Source organism: Carex rostrata, chromosome 33, assembly GCF_964058835.1.
Source record: "Carex rostrata chromosome 33, lpCarRost1.2, whole genome shotgun sequence".
Taxonomy (NCBI): domain Eukaryota; kingdom Viridiplantae; phylum Streptophyta; class Magnoliopsida; order Poales; family Cyperaceae; genus Carex; species Carex rostrata.
In genome coordinates, this window is record NC_135950.1 from 4,432,566 (window position 1) to 4,445,116 (window position 12,551).

The 12,551-nt window shown below is 32.9% G+C and overlaps 1 protein-coding gene across 1 annotated transcript in view; it reads left to right on the top strand.

Annotated features, from left to right (window-relative positions):
* LOC144548392 (uncharacterized) overlaps window positions 1-12,551 on the top strand; it is a 72,752-nt gene that overhangs the window by 9,946 nt on the left and 50,255 nt on the right. The gene's annotated exons all lie outside the window — the stretch shown is intronic.

Here is a 12,551-nt window from a genome sequence, read left to right on the forward strand (position 1 = left end):
TGGGTCAGGCCGGACCCAATAATTAATCAACTCTTTGGAGTTAACATTATATGAGTATGACCAAACCCAAAAGGTCATGAATGTTTAGACTTTTGACCCATGCTCAACCTTGACGGGTCACATTATGAAATACTAATTGAAGGAATAACATCTTTATATTAGACAGTAAAACCTTGTGCATTTAAGAAGGGAAAAATAACAGTACCTCAATTCCCTCAATTCACCCCCTAACCTAAATGTCACGGTACCTCAATTCCCTCAATTCACAGAAAATACAGTCCCTCAATTCACATAATCACAGAATCAGAGAAGAAGAAGAAAAAAGAAAAAAAATGTCAACCAAAAAGAAGAATAAAAAAGAAGAGACCTCATAAAAGAGTCAAAACGAAATAGGAATTTGTTGCTACCTGTCCATTATCATTTTTAAAATTAATTTTCACATGTAGCCTTATAAAACAGAATCTGAAATAAAAATGAAAGGTTTTCCTAGTCGTCTTAACATCAGGATGGATGAAAGGCATTATATTGTAGTTATTTTAATTTGATTTCGATGTCACTGCATCTGAAAAGCATCTTACCATATGACTCAAAACCATCTTTCCTACTCTTTGAAATCAGCAAATATTACCACTAATAAAAAATTGCCCCGAACCATTCAAATTTCACGCATAATGTGGGTTCTTAATCGACATTAGGTGTGTGTTTAGCTGAATTTGATAAAGGTAGCACAAATTTGGAGATCTAAACCAAAAAAATCACCAAATCTGGTTACTAATTGTATAGAAGCATAAAAAAACAAAAATAAATTATAAGTTATTGCTAATTGTCAGCCAAAAAGAAGAAAAAAATAATAACTTTTGGGAAAAGGGGATCAGACCGGTGGTCGGTGGTTGAACGACAGTGATCGGTGGTCGGTGGAGAGGAGGAGATCGAGAATGATAGGGTGGTCGGTGGTCGAACGGAGAGGAGAAGAGAGGAGATGATCGGTGGTCGAACGGAGAAGGGGAGATGATCGGTGGTCGGTGGTTGAGCCGAGAGGAGGCGTGCGTCGATGGTCGAACGGAGAGGAGGCGTGCATCGTGCTTCGATGGTCGATTTCGCGGCGCCATTTTCTTGTTTTTTTTGCTGGAGACCTAATTAACACAACGCAGGAGAGGAGTGCATATTTCAGGGACCCTTCTGGGACCGAGCCAAATCGGTCCCAAAAGGTGTGGGCGCCGGTCCCAGAAGGCTGTAGTCCAAATCCGTCCCTGCTGCTCTTTTTTTTTATTTTTCGGAAGGTCTTCTGTGTCCGGCGATCAGATTGGTCCCAAAAATCGGTCACAAATGAGTTATTTTGCTGTAGTGTATATACAGTGGCGAGGCTAGTGTTGAAATGGTATTTTCGGCGATGAATTATGTGAGAAATCAAGGAATTCAATGAGAGATCAATTTTTGAATGATTGTTTAGTTACTTACGTTGAGAATGAGTCATTTGATGAGATAACGAATTATGCAACAATGACAAAATATGAATAACCGTAGAGGAAAGCTCCCTCTATTTACTTGATTTTGTAGCATTAATATATTTCTTGTTTTTTGATATGTAAAAGAATATTTGTTATAAACTTTTTACTTAGTTGAAACTTTTGATGTTCATTTATGTTAAAAAAAATTTACAACTATTAATATATTTATGCTTGCCTATCCTTGATTGAATTCCTAACCTCGCCACTGATTTAGCTCCATGACAAAGACAAAGACATAAGGGGAGAAGAGCAGGATGCAAACTGCACCACTTGAAGAAAGCTGCTTCAGCTGGACTCTTGTTTCGGCGGAAACTAGAGAGTGGTATAGCTGTTAATTTTCATGCATATATAAAGAAAAAGTTTAATTCCTCAACCATTTTAAATTCATTTTCATGTAATCAGTTTAGAATATATTATTTTCTAAAAGGTTAGAATTATTAAGAGTTGGGTTAAAATGCATCATTGATTTTGTTCCCCAACCATACTCTATGTCTCTATCTCCGTTTACAAAATTCAAACAGTCAATCCGAACTGTTCATCTTGTTCAACATATTAAAATGTGCTTAAAGACCAAATTTTATATTTTTTGAAATTTGTTTTACTATTTTTTTAGATAGATACAAAATCACTGCATCTGAACCATCCAAAATCACTGCAACCTAACTAACATGAATCCTTTTGTACTGTTTAAGTTTAGATATGAACTCCATGCATTTGATAACTAACATGGATTTTTTTTTGTTTTCTACATTTCTCTGTTTGTACTGTTATTCATTTGATAAATCTTCGCCAGCATGCCAATACCACTGCAAATACGGTGAGATGATGATTGATGAGCCGGAGGAAACTGTCAAAGAAGCAGCCATGGCAGCCACAAAGAGAGAGAGAGAGAGAGAGAGAGACATGAAACATCGTGGTAGTCTCGATCTCTATTCAAATTATGTACTCATTTCGTAGCTGTGCCCGTCAAAGCTCTTGTCTTCGTCCTTGCAAATAAGTCAATAACAATCACAATCCTCCTCTGTTTTTTTCTACCTTTCTCTGTTTTTCCTGTTTTTCAATTGAGGAACCTTCGTCAGCGTGCTAATACCAATAACATATCTCTACATTTTCTCTATCAATAATTAGAGCTTAATTACGACTATTTAGCTAGAACAAATTCAAAATGATGTCTCATCTCCTGGTGGCTTAATTATTGTAACAGAGGAACCACAAAATTCTAAATGATGTGCATGTCATCTCGGAGACCTGGAAGCAGAGGAACCACAAAATTTTCAGAGGAAATGCTGTGCTGGCTGGGAAGTTGGCGGAGAAGTGATGCTACTGACTAAATCTATATGATATTTCTTATATCAATTTAATTCGTAATAATAAAGGGTATTTTTGTATATTTTGAAGGGATTCTACAAGTGTCTAGAGATATTAAAAAAAAATGGAATAAATTAATATATAAAGTACAACTATTAGTTAAATAACGAAAATGAATTGAAATTGCAAATTTATAAAACCCAGAAAAATAAAAACAAATAAAAGAAAGAAGGAAATTGCCTTTATATATTTCATCAAGATCAAAACTTCCTTCCTATAATTATATTTAATATTATAAAATGAGTAATTTGATGCTAGAATATATGACTAATTTGAAAGAAATATTGACTGAAATAAATTATGGTTGTACATCAATCTCATTTCATTAAAGAAAAAGAAAAAGAAAAAGAAAAGACAAATCAAAGCCGTACCTGCTAGCCAAAAAAAATCAAAACTTTATTTCTTGAATGGAGTACAGGCTTAGCAAGAAAATCAAAACTTTCCCGCCCAAATTCGAAGAGTATCTGTATTGTAGTACTTGTTTTAGAAAAGGAGAAAAAAGACTTTGGTGTATTGTATTATATATGTCATCCATATAAATTTGCAGCTTGTTGTATGAATTATATCACAGAGATTACGACAATAAATAGTCATACACACACACACACACTCACTCACTCTAAAATCTTTCTTAATCAGGTCACTTAATTTTATCACTAGTCATACTCTAAAATTAATTGACCTGTTATGTTCTAATTAGTAAGATTCTATTAAAAATAGCGATATTGTCTAACATTCCTCATTATAATTATTTATTTTTATTTTTATTTCCTATTAATAAAAAAATTGGCAGAGGAAGCAATGGGATTTTGGATTCCTGGATAATATCCATTTGAACCACATTAAAGGACCCCTCATTTTACAATTATATATAGAGAAGAAAGTAATTATATATGACCAAATAGATAAGTGGTGAAAGATTAGAACCGCAGACTAGAGCAGCTAACTAGCTAGCCATGTGCGAACCATAAATACTCATTGGTCTTAATTTAATTCATTAGTTGTCAAACTCAAGGCCACATCTCCGAGGTTTCCTCCATTTGTTTAATTTGGTTGATTTCGTCGAGTTCAGATCGTCTCCCTGTTCCCTGCTCCTCATGTGTACTTATATTTTAGCCATTGACTTTGTAACCCTAGGTTCCAAAAATGCGTTGTACTCCTCTTGAACAATATTAAAAATAATCTACACATGTATCATGCATGATTATTTTAGATGGTATGTCCCTCTCCCATAGTCCCATGTCTTATTGAGCTTATTTTTTTGAAAGCCTTGATAATGGCTTCCAAGTTGTATGTATTCAATAAAACAAACCGGTACATCCTCACCGGCAAAAATTTGTTATCATTATGAACCAGGATGGTGCATATTTTGGACAACAAACAAGTTGAATTTTATATGAACCATTTAGATAAATTATAGCTTTATGGAAATGGCAGAATATGTAGATATGACGGTTTGGTGTGCGAAATTTGATAGGAGAAGCGAAGGTGCACAGCTGAATCGGTGGTAAAATTGAGAGAATTTCAGAAAATTATTATCTCATGAAAAATGATACAATATATTGTTAGATTAGGACCAGGAATTGGGAATGTCATGTTAAAATTAAGTAGTGAAAACTACGAGCTTTATAGACCAATATGGAACCAAATTCCCGATCTTTGAGATTAATAACCTAAGGACAAACACATTAAGGGTCTTAATCTTTTGGAAGATTTAGTGCATATCTTAATTAAAAATAGGAACCCTAATTACATATGCATTATAAACAAGGAGGGAAGTAAATGACATAGTATACAACTCATTTAAGTCACAGGACCTATATATATATATATCAGAATCATGAGTTGATGGTGAACCAGCAAGATCTCTTTCTTGTACTCTTTGTTGGTTTCCCCCCTAACATAGGCATATCAAACTGATTTTATTAGAAAGCCTTCATAGTATGTTATAGTTTAATTTATACACCAATATTTCCGAACCTGAACCATCCCTCACAAAAGAATGTTAGTATATTTGAAATTTAATTTATTAATGTTTCTTTGCTTTTGTTTTCTGGTTTGGCCTAAATTGTGATTCTTATTTCACATAATGTAATTTGTTATATGACAGGTTGTCACACCCCGACAACAGGGCAGACAACCCGCCACACTCATCAGCACATGGGCGTTTCAATTATCAAACATAACAATACATATATATATAAATGACCAACGATATAAACCATAGCCACAACACATGATACAATTTTTTTTAAGTTTCATAATATACATGTATAAACAAATATAATATAAACCTGTTATGGTATAATTAAAGGCAAACAAAATAACATAGCAAATTTATATTTAAACAAATGTTTACTTCTCATTGTGGCAACTTCCGCAGCTTTAAAATTTGACACCTAGTTTCTAAATCTCACGCTTTGTACCCGGAACCCACAAAGTTGAACAAGGTGAGAGATTATTTAAAATCTCCTAGTGCGGTATTCAGTTCTAGTCGAATTATTCTTTGATTCAATCAACTAAGCCAAACATAACCCAAGTTCAAATATATGAAAATAGGATCAATAAGTTCAAAATCATCTTTTAAAACTAAAAGCTAAAACAACACTTAGCACATTTATAAGAAAATAATAATGACAATAGAAATCCAAGAGTCAATTTACAAGTTAAACCAACCAACACTACTAGAATCCGATTTTATTGCATGCATCAGAAAGTGGCTTGTTGCAAGCGCCTAGCCTTGCAACAAGCCCGAAAAGGCTTGTTGCATGCGCTTACCCTTGCAACAATAACCTTGCAACTGCGTTCCTTACAACTACTAAGTATTTGCAAGGACACCCTTGCAACAACTATTTTCTGACTTGTTGCAAGCGCCTGGCCTTGCAATCACTACGCATGCTAATACTTTCACAGTTGACCCCGTTTCTAGTATTTGCAAGGCTAACACTCGTGGGTCCCACCTGACTATATGCAAGGCTAACTCATGTTGGTCCCACCTGACTATTTGCAAGGCAAGGGAACGTGGGTCCCACCTAACTATTACCATGAGAAGATGATTAGATTATTGCATGGATGATTATTTTTCAAGGATATGATTTGCATTTTTTGCATGCACAGTAATTACTATTTGCGTGGATGTACCAAATAATATATTAACAGGAAATGGATGCAAATTAGCATGCTCCAATTCTACAATCCACCCTTCCTGTACCAATCTGGTACTAGCTCAGTGCTGTTTTACAATTTTCAGTTTCCCATCAATCAAGATTTACATAAAACACATTCAAAAATATATAGAAAGCAACTAATAAGCATTGACCAACATAGTATAATCATCTTACATTGTATCAGAATTTTTAAATAGTAAAACAAAAGTACTATACTGCAAGTACTTGTAACTTCTATATTTTCATGCACTGATATTGAGTTAATTTCCACAGTCGAATTCATGGCAACAAAAGCACTTTATTCCTCTTGTACTTCACTTGAGTTTTCATCTGAAACTTTGCACATAATAAATATGAATTTTAACAACCATTACATAAGAAAACTATTAAATTTACTAACCTCAACAAATTTCTTGTAAATAACAAATTTGCTTGCTTACTCTTGTTTCAATGGTTGGTGCTTATTGTTGTTGGATCATTTGTGCTTCAGATACATAATTGATCAAATATTTATCTAACTTTGTACAAGCAATTGTTGAAATAAGAGCATGAATTGGCCACACCTAATTTCCTGACTGAGCAAAACCAACAATTATTGCTTTACAGGAGAGAAATATAGCACATAATTACTGTAAGTGCCTATTATCACTTCACTTTAACCATAATCAGTCAAAGATAAAAAATAAAACAAAAAGAATATAGGAAATTGAACTTACCCCCAATTATACTGAGACTACTGCTCTTCACAATGGCAAGGCAATATCCAACCGCATCACCTTATATGTGAAGAATGACTCATATTAAGTTCTGAAATTTATTTATACAATGAAACATGAAAGTACAAAAATAGTACATATTAAACATAATTTTGTTTTCATGTGGCTTCAGACCTAATGGAGAGAACTATTCAAGAAACACATGATATATTTAACAGCATAGGGGCCTTTAGAGACTTATGGTGAAATTTAGGGCTCTAACTTATGGCCTTTAGGGACACCTGAAGGTCATAAATAGGTGTACCTAATTTTTTTCTTTTTACATATTATGCTGATGTGTGTTGTTTAGCATTTCATACAGTGTTTTATTCCTATATAGTAGCATGCATTTCAATTTTATTCTTTTATGAAAATAGAAGACATTGTAAAAATAAGACCTTTTTCTGTCAGAGGCCTCTTTGAGGGTTCATAACTCTTCCTTGTAAGTGGGAATAATATTACTACTACAAGTAATAATTCAACCACTAGGCGACCTTCATTTGAAAATGAAGCAAACAATTAGATTCATATAAAAGAATTAAAATATCTACATAGTTAATATACATGTTAAAAAATTATCAATTACCTTGCATTTCTTATAAATCCTCACCAATGATTTACCTTGTTAATACCAATAAGTGTTAAAACCTCAACCTTATTGCTATATTTAACAAGAACTATCCAATTAACCTTCTCTCTTTGTTCCCATAACACAAAATTCGAACAAACAAGCAAGGCAACACTTAAACGAGCATCAACATGCTTTGATAAGCTATTGACAGTTCAATTTCGAAATAACAAGTTTGAGGTGAAAATTTTAGGGTTACCCGAATTAAACCAGAAACTATAAAACTAGTAATTTCCAAATTAATTACTACCTTGTTACCTGATTTGGACAAAATCAGTTGGTTCACACTGTACCCGACTGGATGTTCGATCTAACCTTCCTCTAGACCTGAATCGCGCCAGAGAAAAGAGCCAGAAGCTAGGTTCTTAAGCCTAAGAGCGAAAGGTCTGAGGATGGTCTAGAGATCGATTTGATCGGGTTTTGAGAGGGTAGCACTTCTGAGAGAGAGAGGCGTGCCTAGATTCAATACCACTTGCCAGCATTCAAGGTTGAGACGGAGGGAGGGAGAAAGGGGATTGGGGTGAACAAATAAAATTGAAATAACAAGGTGGCTGGCTGGGAGGGTCATTTGCGGGAGAGGGGATAAGTTCTAGGGTTTTTTGTCTGGGTCCAATGTCTCTAAAGTAACTTGAATTGTGAGTTTAGATATGGACTGTCCGATTAGGATCTGGTCCGAGGTGAATGCACAGATCTCTTTAATATTCGTGCCACAAAATATCGAACGGTCCGAATCTACACTCACAATTTGAATTACTTTATGGATCCGAATTGCTAAGGGGTCAAAGTGGGAGGGAAATGAAAATTGTCTGGGACAAAAACCAAATTTCAGGAAATCAAATTTCTAGAGATCAATCATTAACAGAGCAATTTTATGGAATGGAATTATATATGGTATAATTTTATGGAATGGAATAATATATGATTGGAATTATATATGGTATAATCGTTAATAGAGCAATTTTTAGTTATTGTTGTAATTAATTGAATATGATTGGAATTATATATGGTATAATTTGTAATTGTTTTTTAATTATGGAATGAAATTAATTTCATTTGAAAACTTTATATGGTTTAATTTACGTAAGAATTGAAAGTTATACATTATATGATTTGGTTAGATATTTAGTATTTTTTTAGTGAACCGTGGCATCATTAAAGAATGAGTTATATTTTTATGAACAAATTTTATTTATTTGGAACAAATTATAACGAAATTAATTAAATTAATGTGATAATAAATGGAAGAACATGTTTTGTGAATTACTGAATGATTTGTAAAAAAAATTACACAGCATACCATGCTTGTTGCACAAATAACTCACACCCTTCAAGTATCAACATAGAACATGAACTCTTGTAATGTGAGTTAATGAAGACCCATAAGTATACATTGTCTAACGGTCGATCGGAACCGTTCAAATTGAAGAATATCATATTCATTTCGTTGTAGTGAAGTTTGATAAAATTTTATGTTCATTTACTAATCTATCAAGCTAACGGAATATACAAACATCGTAGGGCTATAAATACTTCGCATTGGATCGAAGCCTCCACATATCGAAACTTCAAATTTTTTTTGTTGGTTACGTTCAATGTTTTCTCTTGATCATTTAAAAAACTAATTTGAAATTATTTAATTGCAGATCCACCATTGATTGATCATACAAAAATGAACGGTCCATAATTATTGGCTCAATTTTAAATGGCAAATACTGATGAAATTATATGAAATTCATAATTACAAGCATTATCTGGTCAAAGGATATGTATACATGTCGAATTGCTTTTTTTAGGAATTTATTCATATTATTTTCTTTACAATAATCATTAATTTCATAACAGATATGAGCCATCTGATGCCTGTCAGACCGAACCACACAAATAGTTGTATGGCCTTGCCTCACTTTTTTCTCTCATTTGCTCTCTCTTCCAAGTGGATCCCACCCCAATAAAATATATTTCATCTCTTTCCCTTCATTTCCTTCACGGAGAAGACTAACCCGCTCCATTCACAATTTTGGTCAAAAACTTCCAAAATTTTCAAACCAATTTTTTTCATTTCGCTCCAAAACTCTAATTTTCATTTCCCTCTAAAACTCCTGTACTTTCAGTAACTTCCCTCTATATTTTCCCTCCACATTTTTGGCAGCCGCCAAACAATTTTTTATGGTGTTATCGACGATTAGTGTTATTTCTACTGTCATTCTATTGAGAGACCGTCGAGAGGGGCAATCAGATTCAGTGCTAGTGTGTTGCTACGATTAGTGTTATTTCTATTGTCTCTCCACACCAACGATTGCGTAGTGATGTCCAATCTGTTTAAACGGGTGATTTTGGACTCTTCAATGTTCTTTCCAAATTGTAAGACTAACTTTGTATCATAACTAATTTTTGTGATAAGAACTGACTTCAAGTCATAACTTCAACATTGTTAAAGGTACTTGATGAATTGTGATTAGAAACTGACTACATGTACCTTGCGTGAAAGGTGTTTGATGAATTGTCTGACTAACGCAAAGTTATTAATTCAGATTTTTGTTTGTCATATTGATTATTGTACTCTATTCCAACATGTCTTTCATCAATTAATTAAAGATAAGAATAGTTATAATAAAGATTTGCAATTAAATAGGTTTTGGAATCTTTTTTATCTTGCCATGCATACAAGGTTTTTGTTAAAATGCCTGCACATATAAGGTTACAACTAACTACCTTTTCATTCCACAGCTAATGGTGACAGCTTTACAAAGTGACATTAGGAAATTATTTATTGATTTTTTAACCTTTTGTGCCAGTGACTACAAATCCAAAAAAAAGTATGATTTATTTTTTATCTTCTCTAATTTAAGTAACTATTTTCAATTCGCAGCTCACCAATTGGAACCATGATTGATCACTGATGGGTTAGTTTACTGCTTATATAACAAGGTCGGCAATCGATTTAGAGATGGGACTCGGGAGGGAAGTTCACAAAACTCTAAATTCTTTGACAAATAGATTTAGACACAAATATCATTTCCATATCATGAGTTGGATTTGGTTCTGCCTATGTTTTACAAAATAAATCATGAGTATTCCTTCATCCACTATCCAATCTTCGGATAAACAAACAATTTCTTTGTTGATTGCAGGGCATTTTAAGAAAATAGGCAATAAGATATAGTTGATTATTTATATCTTTTAAAAAAAATTCAAGAATAAATAACTAGTACATTTGCATCTATGCTACTGGATTGAGTGTGAGACTCATATTAAGTTCATATCAATGCATAGCGCAAAAGCAACATGTACTATGAGTTAGTTTGTAGTCTCCTTGATGCTCAATTTGATGATTTTATCACAAATATGTATGCACAACTTACCCAAAGACCTTCATACAACCTTTGTGCATGTTTTCTTATTTTTTGCAATATTTTTAACAATTTATTTCATCACTTTTCAGTTTGTGAGGTGCAGTTTGGATCATTCTGACATGTTGTTTTGTTATTTTCGTGTAGAACAAACCATAGATCCAAATTGGATATTTTTTGTTTCTAAAATTTCAGGAAGTCATGATCTACACCCACCATTAATTTCAACTCATTGTATTGCCTAGAGCTATGCCAAACTTAAGTTTTTCTCAAGATCAGTTCTGTACCAGTTTTGGTTCTGTACCAGATTTTATTTTCTGACAAACAGTTTTGCATAACTTGTACAAGACAAAATACAGCTCCAAATTGAGTGTTCTTGGTTCCAAAATTCTTAGGATATTAAGATCTTTCACCATGATTTATTTAACATTTTTATGGATTTTGTAACTGAGTTGAATTTGGGGTTTCTGTATAGGGAAGTTCTGCAACAGCAGCACTATTGTACCTGTTTTTGCATTTTTAGAAGCTAAACTTTAAGAATTCATTATAAATCGTAGAAAATTTCAAAAATGGAAAATTTTGTTTCTGTTATAAGAAAATAATCATCTTGTATTTTTTTTTGAAAATGTTGTACCAGTAATTACAAATTTTCGTTTAACTCTTATAAGAATTGTCTACTTTCAAGTTGAAGATATCAATATAATTATTTGTTTAATTTATTAATTTATTTTACATGGATAGGTGGATGTTACAATCTCGTCAGAAGATAGTTCTTGTATTGAAGTGATATTGAACAAATTATTATGAATATATATCTGTTATTTTGTGCTCTTGAATATTTCTGTTGCCCATGTATGGGTATATATTTAGAATAATATTCCATGGTGATGAGAAAAAAGAAAAATTTAATGTGTTTGTTCTAACTTCCAAAATTTAAGTTATCAAAGTATTGAATTCTTATAAACTAATATTATTCATGTTGTTGTGATTTATAATAAAAATTTTCATTGAAAAGGAGATGCAGAATAAACAGAAACAAATCTGTCTCCATGAACTAAATAGTTGCAAGGGTAGTCTCATGCAATTGCATGAGAAAATAATATAAACAGGAGCTTCATTAAAATATAATATAAACAAGGGAATAAAATATTTGCATGGGCATGGGGTTAAGTAGTTGCAAGGCCGGTTAATAAAATATAATATCCACCATGTATTTGAGTAGTTGCATGGGCAAGGGGTTCAGTTGTTGCAAGGACCTCCAATTAATTATAATATCTGACTTTCAAAACGTAATTGCAAGGGTATATAGAAAACAGTTGCATGGTTGCACATCACACATTTGCATGCGAGAGGTGTTGCAAGGGACTACCCTTGCAACAAGTTTGAAGAATTCAGAAACGCCATTTTTGTTGCAAGGGCCATCCTTGCCTTGCAACAAACCGGTGTTACTCATGCAATAAACTCAGATTCTAGTAGTGCAAATATCATAAATAAAGTTTCAAAAAGACATATTTTTCATCTTATCGTAAGAAGAACCTAATTTTCCAAGTGCAATGCTCACATATGAAGTAATATGATTAAAAATTAACAACATGAAATGCTCCTATAATGAAATGATATGTATATTGTGTGACTTGTTTTATATTGATAACTCACACTCAGGTGCTATCATCTGTTAAATATGTATTCATAATTTGATTTGAATTTGAATGGATTAATCCAGTCTAATTGAATGGTTATTTAAATAAGCAAGTTATAGAGAAGCACATCGTTAA